At 45.2% G+C, this 4879-nt stretch overlaps 1 protein-coding gene across 1 annotated transcript in view; it reads left to right on the top strand.

Annotated features, from left to right (window-relative positions):
• Positions 1–3868: 3868 nt before the first annotated feature.
• The window catches only part of PLD1 (phospholipase D1), a 133200-nt gene continuing 132189 nt past the window's right edge, over positions 3869–4879 (top strand). The window contains exon 1 of the mRNA XM_019503303.1: positions 3869–3955. The gene's annotated coding sequence lies outside the window, so the exon portion shown is untranslated. The remainder of the gene's footprint in view (positions 3956–4879) is intronic.

Here is a 4879-nt window from a genome sequence, read left to right as displayed (position 1 = left end):
TTTTCTTACCTGAATGGTTGTGACTGTAATATTCACTGTAGGTGATCTGTTGTCTACCCCTTCCGCTCCAGCCATGGCCCTACCTGTCCCACTCGTCAGTACTCTAGAGGCACTGCAGAATAGAGTGAGTGTGGGGTGTTTTAGGGACAGTCCCTATATATGGCCCCTTCATGGTGTGCTGACCCTGTGCATCAAACTAAGTCCTCCCTCTGCACCCTGGAGAAGAAAAGCCATTGGCCCAATGAAAGTCAGCCAACATAAGAGACTTTAAAAATGATCTGAAGTTAATCTGGGATGATTTACAGGTAGGGGTAGCAGATAGGAAAATCAGTTTTGGAAATTTGCTAAGGCATGATCTAAGGTATAGTGGGACCAGCTTCTTGAGGAAGGTAGGAAGCCCTGCAGTATTGTGGTAGGTTCCAGCCAAATCCTCTTAGCTAGTTGTAAGACTACAGTTGCTGGTTAGCCAGTAATCCTGCAACAAGTCTCATTGCCTGCTTGTGTGAGTAAGTGTTCACAAAGGCAAGGAAGGACTATTAAGATCTGGCTTTTTGTCAGCTGTAGGGTACCTCTTCAAGTTGGAAGGGAGGCTGATCAAGTAGTTTAGGCCGCTGCTGTGGGCTATGGGAGGCCTGGGTTCAAATATCACTTCTTCCACAACCGTAGTGTGGGAACATAGGCTGGTCACAATGAAAGCAGTGGGAATGAGGGGCCTATAAGGAGTCGTGCTTTAGTTCCTGGCCTGGCAGAGAGGAATAATAGCACTTAATTCACAAGGGTCTTGTGAGACTAAAGAGTGAGAGATGCTCAAATGCTTTGTAATGAGGACCATGTAAGTAGCTAAGATAGACATATTGACTCCACTCAAACCCAGTGTTGTTGTTACTTAATCATCCTACTGACACCCGCACAGTCAGCTTAGTCATATGTTGATTTAGTACCATATGGATGAGAGAAAAGATCTCACATGCTCTCCTACCAGATTGCCTTCTGTGAGTGGTGGTACTTGTAATTGCCTGAACTGTAGCAGTTTGAATGCAGTGAAAAGCTCGTGTTGCTTATTAAGCTGTTCCTTACCCGTGGACATTTGGGGCACCCCTGCTCATAGCTGAAGGCATGTCCTCCTACTTAGGTAACACTGTTGTCCAGAGGATTAGCTGTGTCCCTTTCATTTTGAGGCTGGTTGGTTTCCTCTGTAGCTATACTGAAGAATATAATCCAACAACCACATGGTGGCATCCAGGTAGTTATGTAATGATGCAAATGTGAGCAGACTGTCTGGAAAAAGAACCAAAAAACTTTTCTCTTTCCAGCCCAAGGGCAGGACAGGAATAAGAAAATTTGCACAAGGATAATTAGCTGACATAAACCTTCAGTGGTGAATACAATTGATTTACCTTCTGTAGATTTCCTGAATAGTTCATTGTGTTTTTAAGACGCAGTGCTATGAGTAGAGCAGAGATTGGTATGGAGACGCACTTATTTGCCTTAGGGCAAGGAGTATGCCTTGGGTTTCCCTGTACGTCTGGTACACCAATAAAAGCTGGTCAAAGTCCAGCCCAAACACTTTTTCTTTAGAAAGCTTCCTTTAAAGAAAGGGATATAATATCTTTTCAATGTTTAGTCATGTCAGTTGCTAGGTGGAACAGCATATACATTATAACTATCTTTTATTGCTGATGGAAAATTGAGCTATTTTTTCCTAGGAGGAAAAAACAGATGAAAGCAAAAAGTAAAGTTTTGAGTCAGATTTCTGATGGAAAAAAAACCCAACCTTTTTCTGGCCAACTCTTGAGTCCCTGGGGGACACAGCAGTGGGGGCTGCACACTGTGTGGGCCAGACTAGGCACGCCATGGGTTACTGGGCCTCACACCATGCAGACACTCCCCTACACTACACAGGCATCCCCCTTTGCTGCACTGAGCACCCCCCTACTGATTCTTCATGTAGGCATGCAGATGTGATTTTCCTCCTCCCTACCTACCCTGAGTGTAATGCATGCTTTTGTGCAAGCACCCTAGCACCCTCCCATCCACTGCTGCTCCCCCCGCACCTCCATGTGCAGCCTGACTCACCCTTGGCTCCCTGCGCTGTCCTGCCCTGCTCTTCCCCTGGGGTGAAAGTAGGAAGCAGCGTCTGGGGGGGGAGGCTGGGGGTTCCAGCTGCTCTTGCAGCTGGAGCGATAAGGAAAGTGGCGGCTCAGCAGGCAACCCGTTGCAGGCTGCTTCTTTGCTACCAGTGGACAGCCCTGTTCTAAAAATCGGGTCAAACCAGTAGAACCACTTTCCTGGGAAGATTTTCTGTCATGTATGATTATGGTCTGGAGATCTTTCTAAAAGGTAGGCTGTGGCTCAGCCAGAAATTTGGGCTTGATGCAGCAATTAGTAGGCCAACCTCTATGGCCTGTCTCTTGCAAGAGGTCAAACTAGATGACCAGAACCGTCACTTTTAACTTAAAAAAATCTCTGAAAACAGTTGCCTGAGTTTCTCTTTATCTTACCACTAGGTGGTGCTGAGTATTTCTTTCTGCCTGCCCTAGCTGGCCTGCAAGGGAACTCTGCCAGAGAAAGCAGGCAGTTTTCCCCTTCTTTGCGATGTACAGCCTTCTTTTGTCTTACTGCGTGATGATTATTCTAAACGGTCAAGTCTAATCCACCTACTAGGAACAGTAGTGAATCGACACAGTACATTGGGAAAGTGCAATGTGAGCAGGTAAGAGTGGAAGGGCGGCTGAGAGCCCTGTTGGTACAACTGCGTTGCCTACCAGGCAGTCCTAAATTGTCGGCTCCATCAGCCCATCAGCTGCTGCGGGACAGGTCACAGAAAGAATGAGACACTTCTCCTTCCTTCCTCTTTCCTCCCACTCTTTGTTTTTTAGAGGTCCTCCAGAAAAATGAGGGAAGACAAGATATGTCCAAAGGTAAAATGCAAGCAGGGAAAACCTTTCCAGCAGTTTCATTACAAAAGGATAAGTCTGTAAGATTACATGAACTCGACAGCTCCCAGCCCTGAGCTTTTAAGCTGGTCCTTGAACTGCAGCTAATAATAGTAAATACTCAGAACTTGTCCAGAACCATCTATTTAAAACTCTCCGAAGTACTTCACAGATTTTAATTGATTAAGCCTCGCAGGGCATGTCTATGCGTGTCACTATGGTGACGTTGTTACTGTGCCGTGATTTGGTACTTCCAAAAGGAAGTACTAAATCACAATGCAGTAACAGCTTATACGGTGCCATATGTGCAGTGCACAGTTATTTTTGGCAGCTACTTTGCCATGGTGGCCCGATATACCAGGGGAGCGTGTTGCTGCAGTGAAGTACCTGCTGGTCACGTGTAGACGCCCACAGACACTACGTCTCCGTAGAGTCACATGTAGATGCGCCTATGACGTCTTCTGAGTAGCTATTAGTTTGAATGGAAGGCGAGAGGCTAAATGACTTTTCAGGCAGTCAGTGTTGAGAGCTGGATTTAGAGCCCCTTTCACGGCACTGTTACTCACTGTCACCAGCATCGTTTTTATTTCATTAGTACCCAGCTGCTTCATTTAGTTTGAAGTTCATTTTGGTAGGCTCTTTCCCTACTAGGAGTACTAAGAGACTACCCCCAAAACTTTCTCTTGCACACTCTGACCAGAGACAGCACTGCCTCCAGTCAAAGGGAGAGATGATGGTTTACTGCTTATGCATAATGTGTACAGTGCACAAGAGGCCTTAAAAACCACGTGTAACGATCAAGGTATCGCTCTTTCTCAAATATACAAGTGTGAGGCCTGCTGATGAGGCATTTGTCAGTAGAAAATCTAGAAAAGAAGGAAACGAATTGCCCAGCCACAGCCAAGGACCTTACTGATATTTATACCTTGCATTTACAGAATACAGCAACTTGGATCCCCATCGTCAGGATCTCGAGCAGCTTTACATGAACTAAACAAAGTTCACGCTTTGTGACTTAGGTAAGTGTTCATATACTTCTTTCACAGATATGGAAAAACATGGAGAACGTAAGGGTCTTGCCAAAGATCACAGATTGTCAGGGGCACAACTTCTGATCTCTGCCCTATTCTCTAGCTTTAGCCAGCACTACTTTTTCATAACTCCTCAAGATATGATGAAGGACAGCTGCCAAGTATTTGTTTGTTGGGTTATATCTGAAATAGGGGATGTTATGGTAAAGATAACAAGCCTCAAGTGGGTGCAGGCACAACTTTTTGGCTCTTAAGAGGAGGGCCTGGGAATTGTGAGCCTAGAATATTCTGCTGCTTGATTGGGCTGTCAGCAGCGCCAAAACGTTCACTGGAAAAATGTTACCTTTTGTTGCTGATCCTGCAGTAATCATACTGTCTGCCAGAATAAACTTAACCTAGTATGGGAAGCCGACAAATACACATTAACTGAGCTAAGGCTCATGAGCTGGGAAGGATTTGCTGCATCACTCTTGGAGACTCTCATCATTTTTTAATTTACCTCTTAGATAAAGGAAGAAGCAAGTAGGCTGTGGTGCTGGATGGTACAGGAAATCGGTCCTGGGACAGAGCGAACCTTAAATCTCTGTTTTTCACTGGTCGTTGCACAGGAGAACAAAGTAAAGGTTGGGTGAATGAACTGTGAGGCAGGAGTGCCCACACATCATGCTGTCCTTCTGGGGCCGGCAACATGGGCAGTATTTTGAAAAGGGGGGTGCAGATGGTGAGGTGCATCATCACATACAGAACAACACACATTTTTCTCCAATTAAAAATAAACTAGGAGCTTCACTGATATACTAGAGGCCAAGGGCTGTATTATTCAGTTTAAGATTGAAGCAAAAAACAAATATAACTTCATTGGAATGAGTTAAAAACAAGCTTCAGGGCTGTGAAATAGGAGCTTCATTCCCA

This window comes from Gavialis gangeticus, unplaced genomic scaffold (assembly GCF_001723915.1).
Source record: "Gavialis gangeticus isolate Ggan-Ray unplaced genomic scaffold, GavGan_comp1, whole genome shotgun sequence".
Lineage (NCBI taxonomy): Eukaryota > Metazoa > Chordata > Crocodylia > Gavialidae > Gavialis > Gavialis gangeticus.
Note: the sequence above shows the minus strand (reverse complement) of the source record. Positions and strands in the feature narration are given on the sequence as shown.